This window comes from Sander lucioperca, chromosome 1, assembly GCF_008315115.2.
Source record: "Sander lucioperca isolate FBNREF2018 chromosome 1, SLUC_FBN_1.2, whole genome shotgun sequence".
NCBI classification, from domain to species: Eukaryota; Metazoa; Chordata; class Actinopteri; order Perciformes; family Percidae; genus Sander; species Sander lucioperca.
The window spans coordinates 28,092,923-28,115,862 of NC_050173.1; positions in this window are offsets into that span (position 1 = coordinate 28,092,923).

Sequence of the window (22,940 nt, forward strand, 5' to 3'; positions counted from 1 at the left end):
AGGTGCTGGAAGCATTCTTTAGAAATGTTGGCCCATATTGATAGGATAGCATCTTGCAGTTGATGGAGATTTGTGGGATGCACATCCAGGGCACGAAGCTCCCGTTCCACCACATCCCAAAGATGTTCTATTGGGTTGAGATCTGGTGACTCTGCGGGCCATTTTAGTACAGTGAACTCATTGTCATGTTCAAGAAACCAATTTGAAATGATTCAAGCTTTGTGACATGGTGCATTATCCTGCTGGAAGTAGTCATCAGAGGATGGGTACATGGTGGTCATAAAGGGATGGACATTAGGGGTGCACGATTCAGAAAATGTCACGATTCAATATCGATTTTTAGGTTCACGATTCGATTCAAAATCGACTTTCAAAAACGATTCTCGATTACAAAAACGATTCACAGTATGTAAATGTAGTTACTTTTCCCATGTGATTGCACAATACATACAATTTAAAAGAAACAACAAATTAAATGTAGTTTGATATTACTTTATATGTCATCATACAAAAATAAAAACTTTTGCAACTAAAAACTGCAAAAGTGCTAAGCTTTGGCCAGCTTTCAAATACATTTAATTCAAGTATAAAATAAAACTGTTAAATAAAAACAGCTTTTACATTTAGCTTTAAAGTGCTGTACTGAGATCAAACAAAAAATACTGCTATTTATTTATTTTTATTTTTTTCTTCTGATTATGACAAGAGTGCCCAGGCGTCAGTGTGAATTCGACGCAGCGCCATCTATGGGAATGGCGAGGTAAACTCATTTCAGGACAATTATACATGCCATTACAAAATGAAAATAAATAAATAAATAAATAAATAAATAAATAAATAAATAATATATATGAATCGATTTTTGAAATTCTATGAATCCATTTTTAAATCGGTAGAGCTTGAATCTCGATTTGAATATGAATCGATTTTTTTGCACACCCCTAATGGACATGGTCAGAAACAACGCTCAGGTAGGCTGTGGCATTTAATAATAGAATCCTGAGGACATTTTTACAATTCCTTGTCCGTCTGGTTTTATTTTCTAAAAAAGCTTGTAAAACATCTATAGTCAATCAATGTACATCATTTTTTTCAGGAAAAACTGGGCTATTAGAATATTTGTGCTGTAGTGAGGTCACTTGAATGTAAAAAAAAGGTTGTATGACCTTAAAAAGAAATAAATAAATAAAAAGGAAAATGAATCTCACAGATATATATTGATATCACAGACAGATCAATAAAAGCCAAGCCAATCTCCTGTCTAAATCAGTTCCCATGTGTCTTGGGTGAAGAAATAAACATTATAACTTATACAGTTGACAAAATATGTAAATTTTTTCAAAAAAAGTCCAGACGCTTTTGCCAATAATCAAAATAATAATGTCATATTTATTGATATCACACACACAGCATAACATAAAAACTATTTACATTTCTTCAAAAAAGGCCCAAATGTATCCCAAATATCTAAACAGTGTTGCCATTCTTCTCTGTAGAACGGTAACTCTCTTTTCCACTACATAGTCTTTGTGTGACGGACCTGCCTTCCCATTGGTTGAAAAATGTCAACACGCTCTCACAAAGCATCATGGGAGATTTATACTAGACGGTAGCACAGAGCTAGCGGCAGAAATGACCGAAAACGTGATAAATTATGGACATCAAGTGGATAAATCTTGGATGTAAGAGTTTGGATTTATTGCTGAACAACTCTGAAAAGAGGCACAACTTCCAGGCTGGATAGAAAACCTTCTGTAAAGGCTACGAAGACAACAAAGACACCCCCGTGATGGGTAACTCCTTAGCTTTTAGCAGGAAAAAATCAGTAAGCAGCTACATAAAACTGTTATGAAATTATCTAAATATTAATCGGAGGTGCCGTGTGACGTCGTCAACGATGCCGTAGGGCTCTGGGGGTGATGCCCAATTAGTACTAAGGGGCCTAAAGCGTGCCAAGAAAACATCCCCCACACCATTACACCACCACCAGCCTGCACAGTGTTAATGCCACATTCTATTTACCTCGCAACTCGGTTTTAACGAGGTCAAAGTCGTAAACATGCCCCCTGACCTCGTATTTACAAGCTCGGAACTCGTACAACCTCGCAGTAGCCAGAGTTCAAAATCCAACATGGCTGCCCCCTGTATCAACAGTTGTGAAAAGCTGCAGTAACATAACGTTATAAGCACTTCTGTCTTATTTGTGTCACTAAATCAGTCGTTCACACAGGCATGTTCAACTTCTATCTGTGGACATGTTGTTACGCTGTTTGCATGCACAAAAAACGGCGTAATGCGTTGTTATCAACAGGTATTGCTAACAATGGCTAACCGGGCTAGAGCTAATGAAAACAATGAAAATCCGACTTTTAAATAGAACGCATTCAACTCGGGTATGACGTCATTCCCAGCTCCGGCTTCCGAGTTCTGAGGTAAATAGAACGCGGCATAACATGGCATGACAGATCCATGTTCTCATTCTGTTTACGCCAAATTCTGACTCTATCATCTGAATGTCTCAACAGAAATCAAGACTCATCAGACCAGGCAACATTTTTCCAGTCTTCAACTGTCCAATTCTGGTGAGCTTGTGCAAATTGTAGCCTCATTTTCCTATTTTTAGTGGAGATGAGTGGTACCCGGTGGGGTCTTCTGCTGGTGTAGCCCATCCGCCTCAAGATTGTGCGTGTTGTGGCTTCACAAATGCTTTGCTGCATACCTCGGTTGTAACGAGTGGTAATTTGAGTCAAAGTTGATCTTCTATCAGCTTGAATCAGTCGGCCCATTCTCCTGTGACTTCTAGCATCAACAGGGCATTTTCGCCCACAGGACTGCCGCATACTGGATGTTTTTGCTTTTTCAGACCATTCTTTGTAAACTCTAGAAATGTTTGTGCCTGAAAATTCCAGTAACTGAGCAGATTGTAAAATACTCAGACCAGCCCATCTGGCACCAACAACCATGCCATGCTCAAAGTTGCTTAGATCACCTTTCTTTCCCTTTCTGACATTCAGTTTGGAGTTCAGGAGATTGTCTTGACCAGGACCACACCCCTAAATGCATTGAAGCAGCTGCCATGTGATTGGTGGATTAGATAATAGCATTAACGAGAAATTTAACAGGTTTTCCTAATAATTCTTTCGGTGAGTGTATGTCAGCCTCAGTGAGTGACCTTGAACCTCACTCAATAAGTATAAAGAGGTTGGCTCTATTAGTACATTCAGTTCCCTGCCATTGAAATATTTTTAGTCAATTATCTCTGCTTAATATTTTTTGGACAGATAAGCCCTTCAGTGTAGTTCAGTGTAGGGTTTTTTCAACCTGGATGGTGTATGTATGTATGTATGTATGTTTTTATGTCTAAGTGACTAATAGGAACAACAATCTTTGAAATTGGTCCAGTATTAAGTAAGATCGCTGCAGTCGGCAGCGGCTAAACAGGCTACAATGTAAGTTATGGGGTAATTGTAAAGCTTGTATTTACCGTCACAAAAGTGCTCGTTTTGCCACGGACAGGTTCAGATTAATATTCTAAGTGTCTGACAACATTATGGAAAGGATTTCTAAGTAGGTAGACCTTTCTGTTAAAGAGTGAGATCCCTTTTTCGCGTTCCCTAAATCCACCAGACTCCATGTAAATAAACAGTAATTTTAGCATCGTAAAATACACTTCATTCAAATTCAACAGAAACACAATAAAACTATGAAAAGCAGTTTTGGGTCGTCTTTATCACTTTTCCAACCATCCCAACTCTTGTTTTGGTTGAAATAAACACAGTTTTTTACAAGTTTTTTTACAAGTGAAAATACGTTGTCTCTACACATGCTAACAGTATTGCTTTTTTAAGTGGAGTCTGGTTGGTTTAGCACTTTTGTGAAGGTACAAGGTGGACAATTGCCCTATTAATTTACACTGTAGCAGCGTTCTTGCTTACTACTGGACCAATTTTAAAGATTGTTGTTCCCATCAGTCACTTAGACACAAAAACATAGGAAAATAGGGTCCAGGTTGAAAAAAACGGTAGTTACCCTTTAAGTAAGAGTTTAAAAATGTGTTATGACAATTATTAGCTGACGAAATGCTATATGTTTTTAAAGGAGGGTGATGTAGGGCTGGGTGTTGGCAAGGACCTCACGATTCGATTGATACTTTGGGTCATGATTCAATTCGATATTGATACGATTCATAAGCATGTGATATATGTGCAATATTGATATGGTTTAGAATTAATTGACCCAAAAACTTATTTCACCATTTCATTATTCTTTATTAATGAAAAAAATAATCATTCACAGTACTGTATGCTGTAATGCATCATACTATAATGGCAGGAGTCTTTGTTCGTATGTCCGGATTCTGTCCGGTTGTCCGACCCGCATGCGCGAAAGTGTCTTTCATCTGCAGTGCATGGCACAGTTCAGCTTGATGCATTTGGTTTCACTCCACATAAAAGGTTTTGTAACTACTGTTGCAGATGAAATTTCCATGAGCAAAGGCTTGAGTGGCTTTTTAGCACAATGCAATTGTCTTCAACCTGTGTAAATGTTCTTCCTTAAAATACAGGGGGCATAAGTAAGTACACCCCTATGTTAAATTCCCATAGAGGCAGGCAGATTTTTATTTTTTCCATAAAATCATCTTTTTATTATCTCTTTATCAGGATGCATAGTATCTAGGATACTATGCATCCTGTTAAAGTTCCCTTGGCCTTTGGAATTAAAATAGCCCCACATCATCACATATCCTTCACCATACCTAGAGATTGGCATGGTTTGATTTCAGTTAGCCTAATAGCTGGTTTGATTTGCATTGAGAGATGATTTTATGGAAAGTACCCCATGCCAATCTCTAGGTATGGTGAAGGGTATGTGATGATGTGGGGCTATTTTAATTACAAGGGCCAAGGGAACTTTATCAGGATGCATAGTATCCTGGATCCATGAAATAACTGGCCTTTAAAAATAAAAATCTGCCTGCCTCTATGGGAATTTAACATAGGGGTGTACTTACTTATGCCCCCTGTATTTTTTAATTAAGGCATTAAGATCAATTTCCAAAAGATGATTTTTTTATTACTCTTTTTAGTCAATTTTAGCATGGGTTCATAAACTTGTGCGTGCCACTGTATTGAATGAAAAATCTAATAGCATTGATTACGCTTAAAAAGGCTGTTGCTTAATTGTTGATGTATAAAACTTGAGCTAAAATGATCAGTCGCTTAGTCAATCTACAGTAAATCAGTAAACAGTAAACAGTAACATTTTTCAAGTAACACAGCCAAACATTGCCTAGTCCCTGCTTCTCAACTGTCAGTTTTTAATGCTTGTCTCTTTTTGTATATTACTGTAAATTGAATATCTTTGAATTTTGGATGGATGGATGGTTGGATAAAACAAATTAAATTTTTGATAAGTGTTTATCGATAAGTCGTTCATCTATCAAATTTCAGAAAAGTCGATAAATCATAAAAAATAATTAGCAGATTTATCAATAATAAAATAATTGTTAGTTGCTGCCCTATAAGCAACATACTTTAGCAAAAAAAAATTACAATTACTTTTGAAAATGTCCAGGCCTAGGTAATAGCGTTGTGTTACATTAGCAGCTCTGTTAGATAATGCAGAGTACCAGCAACCACATGCACGTACACTTAGCCCATAACATTTGATATGTAGACACCAAATGGACAGGTGGGACTGTGGCTTCAGACACCAAAATAGCCGTCTGCATTTGAAAAATAAAGTCCCCTGAAGGCACACCGCTGCCAGCCTGTTCCGAGTGTGTTTGTTTCAGTGTACGAGACAGCAGAAGACGTATGTATTTGATGTGTGATATGATGTATTTGTGCAAGGGATGTCAGTAGTTTTGAGAGTATACTACTTGTCAATTTGTTTTTGCATAGCATAGGTTATCGAAGTTATGAGAAAGAGAGAAACCGAGATAGAAAGAGATTAGGGCAGCAAGTAGGGGTCCTAGGGAGAGAGTGTGATTAGTGTATTAAGCATGCATCAGAGCCCCTCCGAGCTGTCTCTGCACAGACAGGCCATCTAGATGAATAGCTTTAATATCCCTGTATTGCGATAACTGAGCAACAGTTGTTTCCCATTGATGGTTTAGGGGGATGACAGACGACCTTTGGAAAGCAGTATGACAACCCCCTGTCCTTTCCACCCCAAAAGCCTGTGACCCGTTGAGACCCTGGGGACAATGAACCAGCAGCACCAGTGGGAAAAGCCCATGTATGCTAGAGGAACAAAGGCTGCCTAATGCACTGGTTTCTCTTTTCATATCCTGGTGGGGGTAATCTGACCTTCTGCCTCTTGTTTCAACATGGTGAAAGCCGCAGCGGTAAGACGTTGACCTCTCGAGCCTTGTCCTCAAAGAATCAGATGATATTCAAATACAGTTAGAAAAAAAAGGAAATTTACACAGAGATATGATAAATGTTTGAATTCCCTCCCATCTTTTAAATGCAGACCATGCAATCTTTTTTCTTTCACACGTTTGTGTCAACATTTCAGCCGAGGAAATGCTGACACTGTGTTATCAGTTTGTGGAAATGCTTTATGAAAACAGACCATTACTCTTCAAAGCGCCATGATGAGGCCCATCATGATGTTTCTTTTAAGCACAAAGAGTCCAAAATGTGTAAAGGAAATGGAATGCATTAATTTCAAACGCTGCCGCTTGTTCTTTAATACTTTGTCAAGCCTTTGTATGTAGACATAATCAACCTGAATAAGAACCACTCTCTCTCACATCTTAAAAATAAACCTTCTCTTTCAAGCCCAATTTACATCACTGCTGGTAACTGCCTTGTTGCTCACACCATCAAATGATTAACGGACAAACTAGCAGAGAAAGACCCAATCAATTAAAAATAGATACATTTGAAGTAAGCAAAAAATAACATTTAACACAGTGTCACAGGCAGGTTTACCTTTTATCCTCAAAATAGGTTCCATTTATCATAATTAGCTGAAGTGAAACCTTTGAAATCATGTGCAAATGTGTAATTTTAAATAAGTAATACTTAGAATTCAATTTATTTTCAAAATTGTATAAAGATACTTTTAAAAATGTATTGTCCACTAATAACAGAAATATGACGGATTCCAATCTTCACTTTTTCAACTTCTGTCTCTAGATATTGATACTGGAAGAAACAAAGTAATTTCAGTCATCTTCCACTTTCTATATACCCTCTATCTTTTTCCTTCACAAAAGATGGATTTGAGTTGTTCAAGATCTAGCTTGAGTGATGACCATCTTGGGAAATGAAATATTTGTTGAAACTCTGTGCCCTTGAAAGTTAATTCACAAGAACACAGGAGGTACGGAGGGAACCGTGAAGAAGAACAGTAATGGGTTTTCTATTTTACTTTGTCAACCTTTCTCTTGTTTCTTTCACTTTGCAGTACCATTCATTTGATGTTCAGAAATACATAATCTCTTTTTGACTTAAATTAAATATGCTCATAATAGTACATAGTGAAGGTTTGCCAAATTCATACTAGGGCTGCCACGTTTAGTTGGCGTAATCGATGACGTAGACACTGAAAATGCTTCAACATCAATATTCAATTCACCATAACAAATGTTTTTCTCAATATTACTAAACTTAAAAAATACAAACATTAAACACGTGATTGCTGTATCATGACCTCAATCCTTTTTGGCTCCAGTAACTGGTCAGATCAGTGGCTCCTGTCAAGGCTACTGTTTTAGAAAATGGCGGTTGCAGCAGAGTGAACTTGCTGAACTGGACAAATATGATGGAAGCGGTGTGATCGGTTGTGCCAAACCTGAATGTTAAGAAATCAAGCTTGCTTTCTTTGTTGCTCTCATACATTTGGTATTTTATTGACTAGCTACGGAATTGACGCCATAAAAGGCACAGTATAGGGGGAGTATTAGGATCAGGCTATACTAGGGGTTGGATGACTTCAGATTTTGTAAAGTCGACTCTGATGTGATGAAAGTCAAGTCAACTAGTCGCTGATGACATCATTGGCATTTTTTTAAGTTATTAGCCTAATAAAATCACAGGAGGAGGGACTGCTTTGCATTCTATACCTGTATTTTATCACCCTTTAATATCAACCCTTGTATTGATTTTCTTAAGAGGTTTGCTTTGTGTAGCTTAGCCTTTCTAGCATTTTGCAACATGTCCAATTTATCAGCAAGCGCTTTGCAGTGAGCTTAACCAACGTTACCCATTTATCAATTTGTGCTTCACAATACTCACAGCACTGGGTTTACCAGCGGTAACTTTACGCACACCAGTCCCGGTAATTATGTCCGACGCTGCGTCGCGCATCTCCGTAATAGTCAGTCAATCAAAAGTTTGCCGTAAACAGCTGGACAGCCTGAAACGTTAGCATTAGCACGTAGCTCCTGTGTGTCCTTACACAAACAGCTGACTGCAAACGTCCTTTAGCGTAGCAGTAATCCAAACAGCTACAGGCAGCTCTCCTCGTCCTCTTACACATCTCCTTACGTCATAAATGTTCCGTGGCTTTCAAATGAAGTTCCAAATGAGCTGGGTTTTGACTAATTTTGCCAGCGACAGTGCTATAGGTCTATGTTGTTAGTGACAAAACCACATGATCAGCGACTAGTCGAATTCAAGCTCAAAACATCATTGTGGGTGAGTAAAGTCCACTAGTCAACTAGTCTGTGCAACCCCTAGGCTATACAGTGCTATATTTGTGTCAAGGATGATGAAGATTTGCACTTAAATAGCCCTGTGTATGGCTTTATCAAGCAATGCACACATGATCCTTTTTAAAAGCCCACTAACATTTGTGGATTTCTCAGCTTTTTGATCTTTGATACTAAACCCCTCAAGCAGCAAAAGTATTTAGTTGAGTCGAGAGTATTTTTCATGAAAGACATCTTTGTGCAGAGTGGGTTTTTTGGAGGAGCTACTAACTGCTTTTAAAGTACTCATAATATGCTTTTTGGCTTTTCCCCTTTCCTTTATTGTGTTATATATCTTTTTTGTGCACGTTATAGGTTTACAAAGTGAAAAAGCCCAAAGTCCACCCCAAACGCACTTACCATCTCCAACAGAAAGCACTGTTTACAAACTGCTCCAAACAACTCTATTGTAGTCCAGCCTTTACTTCCGTGATGAAGGTGCATCACTTTGTAACACATGTTAACGCCCTCATACTCTGCTTCTGACTGGGTAGTAGTCCTTACCTAGCTACTGCGCATGTGCGACTCCCAACAAAGATTGAACAGAAGTGAGATGCCTCACTCGGTAGCTAAAACAGAGAGCTCAACACAAAGGGTGAAAAGAGGAGCTGCAGCAATGTGCAGTACAACAAAAATATGATTTATTTGAAAATTAAACCATGTAAACCTATTCTGATATAACCTCTATACAAGTATGAACCTGAAAATGAGCATAATATGAGCACTTTAAAGGAATGGGCAAGAGCTGATTGGACTGGTTGTCAGTGACACCACACCATGTGGCACTGATTCACATTTGATTAACAACCAAACGGTGTTGAGGACCATCAACCAGCAGACATTAAACATCATAGGCAAGGAAAAGTGACATCCTGAAGACTCATCACCGAGTCCATTCTATCCTTCACCGTAACTGACTATTTTGCAGCAGCCATCCAACATGAGAGCACCAGGCTGCATCTAATCAGCTGAGAAAATCACTGTATGCAACTCGCCCTCCTTCCAGGCCTGTGTGACACCAGGATCAAGAAGTGCACTTAAATACACATCTCTTCTCTGTCCCCTCTCACAACAGCCAGCGCATTTTCCAAACGCTCTCAGCTGAAATGCTATAGAACTGCCAACACCAGCACTACCAACAACAGCTTTTTTTGGTGCCAACTAACCAAAGAACAAAGATCTAGACCCCTATGACTCACCTACGACTGACTGATGCTTAACATAACTAAGTACATATGTGCATATGTACACTGATGTAAACCTGCACATCAGTCTCTCCCATACAATTAGAAAAGCTGTGCATGAACTGTATGTACACCATGTACATTTTCTGCTATTAGATTATTTTGTGTTGTACATTTGTATCTGCAAGGTTCTATTCCTCATATTTCGGTACACTCTGCCATCCATCTTACCTTATGTAACTGGCATGTAATTGGCTAAAGCAACCCTCCAGTATGAATTAATTACATGTGCACATGTACTTGGCAAAAAATAGGTTTGATTTTGATTATGAGGTAAATTGAGTGGTTTAAGGTCTACAGCAAAGATAAAGTCGATGTAGAATTTGTGTGGAAGTCTGCCATTTACTTTAAAAAAAAACATTGCAAAACTTAGAAAATGCTTCTGTTTGCTAAGTGCAGTCCTCCTGCTTAGGCTTATGTTTGATTTTAATAAGCAAAAATACAGTATGTACAAACCTGGCAAAAAAGCATTGTTCCCATGCGCCAACGCAGTTTTTTTGAACAGACTTTTTATTGGCACTGTTAACCAGATTAAGTGTAACCTGATAAGACAAGCTGATCTACATTTCTTAGTAGCACAGTACAAAGAATGTCTCCTTCAAATAGGTACAAGTGCTTGTCTTTTGTTTTATAATATTCCACAGATTGCTATATCCAACATCTATTGACTAAAAAGAATTATGAAGCTTTATACTTAAAATCCTGATAAAAAAAACTGTTTGCAATGAAGGTATGAAGGGAAAATAAAACTAGATTTACTTTACTTGGACCTCAATGATGTTTCACGTCCCCTTTTCCCTTTTTCCAGATAGCCAATTGCAGACCACAGACATGAGTAATTGGCCAAAAGTGTCAGTGGTACATCTAAACCACCTCTTTGTTTACACGTCTCTCCTGTCTTTACAGCTCCTGCAGATGCAACAGCAGTGTGGTGTTCTCGGCAGTAATTGCAAGTAGTGCGAGGGCCAAGGCTTTCTGTGAGGCGCCGAGGTGGCTCAGAGGTGACTGCAGTCCCTGCAGTTTGAAGTACTGTCTGCTTGAAAGGGAAGTTGACCTTGACAAGACAGAAGCTTCTCTTTGCCTTGTGGGAAGCAAAAGGGAGGGCAAAGGGCGCCTCTGTCTGCCCACATCGCATTACTTAGACCTAGTGGCAAATTGTCACTATGGTACACACACCTCAGCCAAAAAAAAAAAAAAAGAGAGGTTTCAGGGACAGAGGCAAAAGCGACCTCTCCAAGGTTGGACAGTCATTGCCAAAGGGGAGTTTTGAGTTGATTCCACTGGTACCACTACCATGGTTTATGGTCTCCAGGCAAAACAAACTCAGATGATGTGGTATTTATTCTTTTTCCCCCAGTAAATAAAGGTGTGAAAAAAATGCCTAAAGCAGTGCCCTGGCACTATTTATGTTAGGCTGTATTTATTCCTTTAGGTGCATGTCAAGTATACTATCTCTAAAATGGCTTATATATTAATCATTATATTCACAATAATGGAATTAATAAGTCAGCATAATTACCATCTTAATGGACCTTTTTCACAGCAGACATTTTGACTTGTCATAGTAGGAAGAGCACAGCTGAAATTGATAACCTTAACGATGGCTCAATTCCATCAAGTGTCCCAGTAAGTTATTTCAGTGAGTCAGCATGTACAATTCCAGGGCCTCTCCTAAGTGGAATGCAGCCATCATTAATGGTTTAGAATACACCTGTGCTTTTCCTACTATGACATGTCAACATGTCTGCCGTGAAAAAGGTCTATACAATGTTATATTTTTCATGTTTCTAAGAAAATATTTATGTCCAAATGTTATTCCCCTTATAATCTATAGGTCAATTTATTCTTTTTTATTTTCTGTTAAGAAAAAAATGTGATGGACATTACAGTGCAGCTGGGCTTCTAAACAGGTACTGTACCCATGTGTAGCCTTTTAAAGTGTCTTTTTGCAATCGATCTGATATTACATTTCATACAGGAGCCATTTAGTGCTGTTTATTTTTGCAGTGTCTCTTATATTAGATGTCAAACTGGTTGTTAGTGGCTGCCATCCCTCATTCATTGTCATACTGCCAGCATTTTTCAACTCACAATTTGCTTCCCATAAATTCGACTCGTAATTTGTGGTTCAATTAAAATGCACTATTACCTGTGTGCCAGGTGGACCAGTTAGATTAGATCTTATATGTGAATGAGGGGGTGCTTGTGTCTTGAAAATGTATTTCAAACACGGTCTCAACTTCTTTTAAAGACTATTTCAAAGTATTCATTACAACAAAATGGCTTAATATGTCGAGTGTGCGTTATTGTTCTCATAGTATACAGTATTTTTGCAGCCATGAGACACTATTAGAGAAATATGCAGATTTGAAACCTTCCGCAGCTCTCCTGATCACATTGTTCCAAATTCCACATCTCTCTCCACTCTCTCCAGTTTGCCAAAACAAATTAAGTTCATAAGTTCTTAGGGAGGGTAATTTACACTCCCTCTCTCTAATCTCAATATCTCCCAATGAATAAAAACCCAATTCTACCGCAGTGTAATTCTAACTACAGTGGCCGGACCTCTGAGAACATTTCCTTTGGACCAGATGAACTGTGCTCTAAATGCATCGTAACACTCTGTTACAAAGAAATTCCCGTTCTGCTGTTTATTTTGTAATTGAGGGCCTTAACATGTAGGCTATATTATGTTTGAGGAAAATCTGATTCAACTGTAGTGCATCCCCTGCAGATGTGAGTAAGACCCTGCTTGTAGTAGCTTATAACTACTGTGACAAAATACTTAGCGGCCATTTCTAAGGCTGAAAGAGTGCTATAATTATATCTTATTTTTTGCTTTCCATACTTTTTCTTTCTGTATGACCACATTCAAAGAAACATTATCATTACTATCCATAAAACAAGTCCGATCAATTTGCTAAAATCATTGTGCATTAATAAAACAGAAGTAGGCTACACAAACTGGCTTGGGTATGTTAAGAATAAAATAGAATAGATTGCCATTATATCACTTTATTGTCAGTGTGCTTAAAACAATGAAAACCTGTTTAGCAGCTCTTCAGCAGTGTGCAACATAAAAGTACAAGTAAATAATAGGGAGGCAGAACATCGGTATCGGACGATATTCTCCTTGTTGACTGCTATTGGCCAATAAGATGGCATTCACCAATGGCAGTGGCCGATGTTTGTGTTGTTTTATTAGTTATATAGCAGGCTACGAGGGCTTTTGAAGCAGTTATTTCTCATGTGAAAAAAGATATAAAGTATTTAAGGTTGTTTCATAAATGTGTGCTTATTCAAAGATAGTGTAATAAAGGGATGAATGACTTTAAAAACAGCTCAGTTATTTCTTATAATTACGCATTCTTCGTTATCCTGTCACAAAAGGGGAAACAACAACAAAACATTGATATCAGCTATCGGCCAAATTGTTATGTTAAAACATGGGTATCAGCCCAGAATTTCACAATTGGTGCATCCCCAGTAAATAAGTAAGTAAATACAGTTTTTTTTTAAAGTTCAAGTTAATAATAGCAAATTAAAATGGAAGCAAATGTATCTAAAGACAAGAAAAAAAAAAAGTACAGTACAATGTTGTTTACCCCTCCCATTCCAAGACTAATCAGCCTTTTGTCCCCATGATATTTTGAAACTTGACTAAAGACAGATTAACTTTTTTCAAGAAGCCCTTTCCTCGTCATCATTTGCTGTTATTCTCATTTGTCTTAACCACACTGCCACTGACAAAACTCAGCTGTCACCCACAGAATCACTGTGTTGCACTACGTCATGTATAAAACACAATATGTAAACAACAAACTGACTACAGTCCAGTCTGCTGCTGACAGCTTGCTTTCAGTCAGATTTAGTTTAGTTTAGTTTATTATTTCAGGACAATGCACATTTGATGAACATATACAGAAGTACACGTAAAAAGTGCCAGATTATAGCCCAAAGGCTAATTTCCATCTGTAGTCCATTACAATAAAAAGAACAATAAATACACAGCAGCAACATTTGCTATATCAAACTAGTTAAAGCAGGACAAAAGAGAAGAAAAACAGGATAACACATTAATAGATGTTAAAACAGAAAAAAAACTAAACAATTCATTAGTATGTGTTAAAACGGAGACACGATTCACCAATACGCTCTACTGGGCTGATACGGTACAGCATGCAGTCAGAGGTGATTGCACGTTTGATTAACTCTGAGCCACACCTTTACCTGGCTCTTAAAGGTGGCCAGAGTGGGACATTCCCTTACAGTTCGGGGTAGTGTGTTCCATAATGCACTACCTTTAATAGATAGTGCATTATGGCTAAAAGAGGTTTTTTTAAAAGGAACCTCACAGTCCTTGTTTACAACAGCTCTAGTAATCCGAGTCTGTTTGTATTTAATAAACTCTTGAAGTGGTGGTGGCCCCAAGCCATGTAGTACTTTATAAATTAAGCATATTGAGGAAAATTTACAGAAATTATCAAAACTTAATAAGTTGTATTTTTCTAAGATCTTGCAATGATGATAAGAATAAGGTTTTTTATCTAGAGTTTTGAGTGCCTTTTTATACAAAAGCTCAATTGGTTCTAGGATAGTAGAACCCGTCATAGACCAGCTGGTGATGCAATAGTTCATGTGTGAAAATATCATCGAGTGAAGGAACATCAGAGCAGCTGCATCTGACAGAGATCCTCTAATTTGCTTAAAATTAAAAAGATTGAATTTAATTCTTTTTGATATCATTTTAACATGATTTTTAAAAGAGAGTTTGGAGTCTATAATCACCCCCAAATATTTAAACTCATTAACAACTTCCAACTCCTCTGTGCCTAAAAACACCCCCGATCGAGATGGTGTAATAGTATAAGGTTGCTTCGACAAATATAAACAAACAGTCTTTTTTGCATTTAAAATAAGACAAGATCTATTGAGCCATGTTTGTATATGTGTAAGAGCTGTTGAAAGGATGCGTGCTGCCTCCTCAGGATTTTTTGCTTTTGTAAAAATTACAGCATCGGCAGCGTAAAGCTGGACATCAACATGTAAACAGTATTTAGGTAAATCATTAATAAATAATGAAAATAAAATGGGCCCCAGTATGGACCCTTGAGGGACTCCTACTGGACAACCCATATAAGCAGAACTAACCCTGCCCACCACAGTACATTGCTCTCTATGAGACAGGTACGAATGAAACCAATTAATAGCTTGAACCGAAAAATCTAAATGGGACAATTTAGATAGCAGGACGTTGTGATTGACGGTATCAAAAGCTCTTTTTAAATCTAGGAATACGGCACCAACACATCCATTTTTATCTAAGTAACATTTGATTTTTTCCATAAACATAGCCAATGCAGTCTCGGTTGAATGTCGCGGCCAAAATCCAAACTGCATAGGATGTAAAGGTTTGGCTATTGCTAAGGAATTCAATAATTTGTTTAGTAACCCATTTTTCAATGACTTTAGAAATTATAGGTAGAATGCTAATTGGTCTGTAATTATTTATGTCAGATTTATCCCCAGCTTTGAATACTGGGGTAACTGAGGCCAATTTCCACGCCTTAGGGACAACTGAATTTTTGATAGACAAATTAACCAAATGCATGATTGGATGTGCTAACGCCTCCTTATTTGATCTTATAAAGCTAGTATCGAGCCCATAAATATCCTTGGCTTTGGAATTGTTCAGAGTCCTAATGATATCAATAACTTCTAGTTCTCTGATTTCTCGAATGTAAAATTTAGACTGCACATTTTCAGAAAGAATAGGAACGTGTTGATCAGAACCCTCAGAAGATACAAATTGTTTCACTAAATCTTCTACTGATTTAATGAAGAAGTAGTTAAACTCTTGTGCCAGGACAACAGGGTTTATGACCAGCTGATTGTTCATTTTTAATTCAATGCCTTTAGTTTCTTGCTTGGGTTGTTTCCCTGTCAATTTATTTATATTCTGCCATATGTTTTTACTGTTACCTCTAGCATTTTCAATAATTTGAATAAAAAAAGTTTGCTTTGGCCTTGCGTAACTCAGACGTCACTTTACAATGGGAGTCTCACAGTGGATGTGCACTGCAACCATCAATAGGTTTGGTCCAACAATAAAATGACAAGACAGTTACCAATTATATGTTCACTTTATAACCACACTGAAAGTTAAGTATTGACATTCTGTTGAAAATTTCACAGATTCATGCCCCCCAGGTATTGATCCTAATGGCACTTTACAAGTGAATGAATCTGAAAATGTTTTCTGCAGGGTAACATGTAGTACTAGTACTATTCCAGTTATAATCAACAATAGACCATACAAAGTGTTGAATCCCCTAAGTAATAAGAAGTTGACTGCAAACATAGTCAATTTAGCATCCAGTTCACGTCAGCCACAACCTGCCCCAAAAAATGAGACAATGTCTGTAACTCGACTCAGATCAGTTAAATCACAGGTAACCAAAAGAGGGGCAATACTTAACAACCTAATTGGAATTACAACTACCACTGCAATGATAGAACAGGATAGGAAAATTAGATGCGGTCTACTAAATATCAGATCTCTGTCTTCTAAAGCAATACTAGTAAACAAATTGATATCCGATAATCAAATTGATCTATTCTGTCTAACTGAAACATGGCTGGGACATGAAGAGTATGTCAGTCTAAATCAGGGGTGGCGAACCTGTGGCTCTTGAGCCGTATGCGGCTCTTTGCCTGCTCTTTTGAGGCTCTTACTGTGTGGCTGGGGGCTGTGTTATTGGTGGATTTTTTTTTTATTTTTTTTTTATAAACTTTTTGAAACATTTCAGATAAGTGCAAAAAAAAATGGTATGCACTTGCCAATACATTTGCCAATTATTTTAAAATAAAAAATAATGCAGCAGACTTTTTAGGACAAATTCTGCAACCCGAGGAAAAAAAATCTGCCACAGATCACCTTCCTCATTAACCCTTTCACTGCTGAATCAGATTGTTTGAAAGCCCCTCTAGTGACAAACGAGTGAAAGAGTCGCTTCGAGTGGCACAACCGAGTTCTAGCAAGACCTGAAAAGGATTGTGGATAACAAAGACTGTCAGATTTTCCACTGAGTCAATCTAAGTAAGAAAAAAAACTATGAAAACTGCTATGTATTGTGACTGTCATCAGACCTGGAAGTCACTGTTGCTGTTGTAGTGTGGACGTGCATGTGTTGTGTGGCTTTTTGCTATGCTGCAGGGTTTTTTGTGGCTCTTTATGCTGAACTGGTTGGCCACCCATGGTCTAAATGAAGCCACTCCTCCCACTCATATTAATACTCAAATTCCTAGAGGCTCAGGCCGAGGAGGGGGAGTTGCAGCCATATTTGACTCAAACCTGTTAATTAATCCTAAACCTAAACTAAATTATAACTCTTTTGAAAATCTCGTTCTTAATCTTCAGCATCCAACATGGAAAACAGTACAGCCTATTATATTTGTTGTTGTCTACCGAGCACCAGGTCCATATTCTGAATTTTTATCGGAATTCTCAGAGTTTTTATCATGTGTAGTCCTAAAATCAGACAAAGTATTTATTGTAGGTGATTTTAATATCCATGTGGACGTTGACAGCAATAGCCTTAGTACTGCTTTCAATTCACTACTAGATTCTATTGGTTTCAGTCAGAGTGTGCATGAGGCCACGCACTGTTTTAACCACACCCTTGACCTTGTGCTGGCATATGGCATCAAAATTGAAGACGTAATAGTATTCCCGCAAAATCCTTTATTATCAGACCACTTCTTAATAACTTTCGAATTCTTACTACCCGATTATACGAAATTAGATAAAAGCTTCTACGCTAGAAGCCTATCTGACAGTGCTATAGCTAAATTTAAGGAATATATTCCAACAGCACTAAACTCATTACCGTGCTTTAATGTAACAGACGATCTTTATGTAAACTTTAGTCCCTCTCAAATTGATAATTTCATAGACGGTGCTACGGCCTGCCTACGGACTACTTTACACTCTGTTGCTCCCCTTAAAAAGAAGACGATGAAGCAAAGGAAACTAGCACCTTGGTATAACTCCCAAACTCGTAAATTAAAGCAAATCTCGCGCAAACTTGAAAGTAAATGGCGTTCCACCAAACTGGAAGAATCTCGTTTAGAGTGGCAAGACAGTCTGAAAACCTATAGGAAGACCCTAAGAAAGGCCAGATCAGACTACTATTCATCACTAATAGAAGAAAATAAGAACAACCCAAGGTTTCTTTTCAGCACTGTAGCCAGGCTGACAGATAGCCACAGCTCTATTGAGCCATCTATTCCTATAGCTCTGAGTAGTGATGACTTCATGAGTTTCTTTAACGATAAAATTATAACAATTAGAGATACTATTCATCACCTCTTTCCCCCAACCTCTAATGGGTCACCTTTAACTGACAGACTGCTAGAAAGAACGACTAGACCTGACATATACTTAGATTGCTTTTATCCTATAAACCCTCAACAATTAATGCTAAAGGTCTCTTCAGCAAACCCATCTACCTGTCTCTTGGACCCCATCCCTACGAGGCTACTTAAAGAAGCGTTACCCGTGGTTAACACTTCATTGCTAGATATGATAAATATGTCTTTATTGACAGGTTATGTACCGCAGTCATTTAAAGTAGCTGTGATAAAACCTCTACTGAAAAAACCCACCCTCGATCCTGAGGTCTTAGCCAACTATAGACCTATATCTAACCTTCCCTTTCTCTCCAAGATCCTTGAGAAAGTAGTCGCTAATCAGTTATGTGATTTTCTACATAGCAATAGCTTATTTGAGGACTTTCAGTCAGGATTTAGAAAGCATCGTAGCACAGAGACGGCACTGGTGAAAATTACTAACGACCTTCTAACTGCATCAGACAAAGGACTTGTCTCCATACTTGTCTTATTAGATCTTAGTGCTGCATTCGATACTATTGACCATACCATCCTCTTACAGAGACTGGAACATTTAGTTGGCATTAAAGGAATCGCACTAAACTAGTTTAAGTCCTACTTCTCTGATCGATCGCAATTTGTTAATGTTAACAATAATACGCTCTACGATTCCCTGCAATGCCCGGCTACGTCCTGCTGCGTCCACAGCGTCCACCCATGCTCTGCTGTGCCACGCTACATCCTGTACCGTCATAACCCCAACCGTCAGACACCGCCCACCAAGAGTCTGGGTCTGCCGAGGTTTCTTCCTAAAAGGGAGTTTTTCCTCGCCACTGTCACAATAGCCACTGCTAATGCTTGCTCTTGGGGGAACTATTGGAATTGTTGGGGCTTTATAGAGTGTGGTCTAGACCTACTCTATCTGTAAAGTGTCTCGAGATAACTCTTGTTATGATTTGATACTATAAATAAAATTGAATTGAATTATAATTCATTTATTATTAATATCCATAATGGAATAACACTGAACTTTATGCAGTGCAGTGAGAAAAACTTTTATTAATATGAAGAAATAAAGACGTGTGTTTTTTGCAGAGCATTACACACACTTGTCAGGATTGGATAATTAAACTTGGCAAACTGAATAAACTCAATGAGGAGAATGGCTGCAGGTGCTCCACAGATGTATTATGAGGTGTCTTTAAATAACTCACTCAATTTCTTTAAATTATTAGAGTTATCACTTTATTTCATTTGGCCTTCCTTGCCCTCCTCAGCGCTCTGTCTCACACAATTTGGACTTTTATTTCAGCACTCTTCATCCACTCTTTCTTCAGCAAAGTATGACCAATGTATCAAATGCCTCTCAAACATTGACTGCAGTACAATCCATTTCTCCACTCTATGGCACATTGGCACCACCCCCTCCACTGGTCAGGAAAAGCAGCAGTCTTGAGTTTGGTGTTTGGCCCTAATTACAGAACACTCACATAGCATGGCTTAACTACAAGGCTACAAATAATCACTTGACATATAAGACACTATGTGCCTCAGTACCACAGTCTGTAATTTTACATACATCTAGCAGATTCAATATAGGCTGCACAGAGTTTAGAGCTGAATTAGGCTAGTCGATTAGTTCATGATTGACTTGTCAACTGACTCAACTCAAGCAACAATGCCTAACATTTGCTGGCTCCCCCTTCTCAAATGTGATGAAATGCTGCTTTTCTTTGTATAATGGGATAGTAAATAGGCTAACGTAATAGGCTATCTGTAGGTTTTGTGGTTTGCAACATATGAATGTATCCATGGCAATGTGAACTGCCACATGCCACTCCAAATACACTATGACATCAATGATCATGTTCCAAATTATACTAAAGTCACACCATAGAACACTATTAGGCCGATATGTCAAAGGAGAAAAAGGAGAGCAGTCACACACCTAATGTGTTAAGTTGCATAATTACAGTATGATATGATAGTCCATCTGAATGACTGCTCAAGCCCACCACCACCACTTCAGCACTAAGTTGCGCTACTCCACTCACAACAAAAGGTAACAGACTGTCAAAGAGCAATAACACCATCCACTGAGCACAACAACAGGGTGTTGGGACAGTGTTAAACTGCAGCTCATGAAAACAATGTGATATAGAGATGAATCCATAGCAGAACTGATGTTCAAGCATCGCAAGCAGCGAAACCAAGCCAAACAGAAACCAGCACGATAAACATCCAATAACCAAGCTCTAAATATTGCACAATAAACAAACATCTGACCTGACTGACTACCATCTGTATCACACCGCACAGAGTTAATGGATTAAGGTCTTACCTTCACAAGAGTTTCTTCCTTAACTTTGTGAGTGCAAACTTATCCATCCAACCCACAAATTCCATCGATCACACAAGGTTGGACTCCACTGGCAGCAATGACAGCACAGAGTCAGTCAGTTCTGGGCCATGACTGCAGTCAATGCCAAACCTCCTGATGGCGATTAAATAAAATATTCTCCTGGTATAGTTTGTCTGGAAGGCAGCAATGCAACAGGTCACTGGGGAGGGTGGGAATAATTTTCCTTAATTCAAGGTCAGTGTCCCACAGATTGGTTCTGCCCTTCTCTGTAAGGTTGCAGAGGTTTGATGAACAGCCACTTCCCTAAACGTTCGTTTTTGGTTTGGTTCGAACTAACCTTTGGGGAACCAGAAACTAACGTTCCCCAACGTTCCCTAAACGTTCTGTGTTAGTGGGGTTGGCATGCTCCATAACAGCTATTATTAATCTGAATAAATATTGTAATCATTTTGCTGTTTTTCTGGCTGGAAAATTTGTTTTCCCATCCAAACTTTAACTGCCTGTATTCCTCTTCCGGCTGGTCCCCACTGCAAGCCCGTCGGGTTCCCTCTCATCTTTGCTTTATCTGCCCCACAAGAGCTGTCCGTTCACAAGCCTTGCCAAGCAAACACTACTTCCGTTGCTGATGACAGCGCCTGATGCTGGCGGTGGGACTAATGTGTCTGCTCCAACATTACCACTATCTTCGCTGCTGATGTCTGACTGGCTAACGTTACTCCTGGCAGCGGGGCTTACTGGTGACAGCACCTGTTAGCCTACTGATGATCCCACTTCAGAGGTCGTGTTCTTCTGTCCCCGCGGTGTTTTCACTGACACAAAGTGGACATTTCGGCCTGATGCGCTAAAGTCGTGCCATTTATCACTTTCTGGACTCTAGCTAAACGGGCATTTGATGCTAATAAAGTTGTGAATTAAACGCACATTGAAATTATGAACCCGCAGCAACAGTTAAAGATTATTTACATCAGTGTCCGGACGTCTGTGAACTAATAAACGAGCACTTACTCCAACAGGTGAATTCCATTAACATCAATACAACTCATTTCTTCATCGCTCACTGCTCAGTGCTGCCTTCATGGATGGCTGTCCCTAGTGGCCGGAAGCTATATATATTACTCTATACTATAGGCTACGTATGGAGCAGACTAATGGCCACTCAAGCTTTGCCTTCACCAGTGGTCGAATGTAACTAAGTACTTTTACTCAAATACTGTACTTAAATACAATTTTGACATAGTTGTAGGATACCTCACTTGAATATTTCCATTTTATGTTACTTTGTACTTCTACTGCACTACATTTTAGTAGGAGAAATAGTACTTTTTACTTGTTACTAGTTACTTTTTTTAACATTGAGCTTTTTACTTTGACTTTTGATACTTTATTTGGCTGATAATACTTCTGTACCTTTACTTAAGTAACATTTTAAATCCAGGTCTTGTACTTATAAGCATTAGATATAAATGTGTAAATTTAATTATATGTTTATTACTCCGGCCACAGTTAAAGGTGGTGTTGTATTAGACTACATTATATTGAGAGGTGTTTCAACATTTTTTGTCCTTCGCATTGAAATACCTGATGGGGGCAGAATATTCGAAACACCTCTCAATATAATGCAGTCCAGTACAACACCACTATGACCTAACTCAATGTTAAAACACAATTGAATTATGAATTAATTGTTTTGAACACTATACACTATAACACCCAGAACTATAAAATACTTGAGAGGGCTGAGCTGGATAGAGCTCTTTTTGAAAATACGACTCTGATGGTTCTTACCTAAGAAAAAGGTTTGCCTCATGGGACAAAGCTTTTTCCGAATTTTTCAAAGAGATACAATCATTAGCATCTCCTTGGTATGAGCTGCAACCAAGGATACTGTGCTTCTGAAAACAACACTTCCTGTGACATTCCACTGTTTGATTCTCCGCAGTAACCTTGGCAATTGCCTCAATCACAGGGAATTAATTCCAGTCATGCCACTCCCTCCCCCTCCCCTGAGTTGTATCGGGCCCATGCATCTTACTGCTGGCCCTGATTCACCCTGAATACCAGCCAAGCCCAACGATTTTTAGGTCCCCAGGCCCCTATTGGGGTCTGTCTGCCTCCACTCTCAAAATGGGCCAGTCTTTTGTCTGCACACATGTTTAGCTGCCAGATTGTGACAGATTCAGTCCTTTTTTTATTTCCATACTCACAGATGATGCACTTTTTCTACTATACTTAACAATGT